This window comes from Gavialis gangeticus, unplaced genomic scaffold (genome assembly GCF_001723915.1).
Source record: "Gavialis gangeticus isolate Ggan-Ray unplaced genomic scaffold, GavGan_comp1, whole genome shotgun sequence".
NCBI classification, from domain to species: domain Eukaryota; kingdom Metazoa; phylum Chordata; order Crocodylia; family Gavialidae; genus Gavialis; species Gavialis gangeticus.
The window spans coordinates 48,090,179-48,090,784 of record NW_017729024.1 but is presented as its reverse complement, the minus strand read 5'-3'; positions in this window follow the sequence as shown (position 1 = coordinate 48,090,784).

The following is a 606-nucleotide window of genomic DNA, read 5'->3' as shown; positions in this document are numbered from 1 at the left end:
AACTGAACTCCAACTAGCTTTGAGCATCAAGGACAATAAAAAGTCCTTTTTCAGATATGTGGGGAGCCGGAGGAAGAGCAAGGGCAACGCTGGACCCCTGCTGAACCAGATGGGGCAACTGACAACTGACGCCCAGGAAAAAGCCAACCTATTAAATGGGTACTTTGCATCGGTCTTTCATCAGTCCCATGGGACGCCCATGCCCACCACGGGATAGGGCAGTCCGGGTGAGGGAGATCCCCTGCCCTCTATTAATGGTGACCTCGTGAAGGAACACCTTGAGAAGCTGGATACTTTCAAGTCAGCCAACCCTGACAATCTACACCCCAGGATACTCAAGAAGCTGGTGAGCATCATAGCCCAACCTCTGGCATCTATCACCTGGACAAGGGAGAAAAGATTGATGTCATATATCTTGACTTCAAAAATGCCTTTGATCTGGTATCCCATGATCACCTCTTGGCAAAACTGGCCAATTGTGGCCTTGGGTCCACCATGCTCCGCTGGCTGGGAAATTGGCTCTGTGGTCGGACCCAGAGGGTTGTAATTGATGGAAGTCACCCATCATGGTGTCCTGTGACCAGTGGGGTCCCCCAAGGCTCTGTC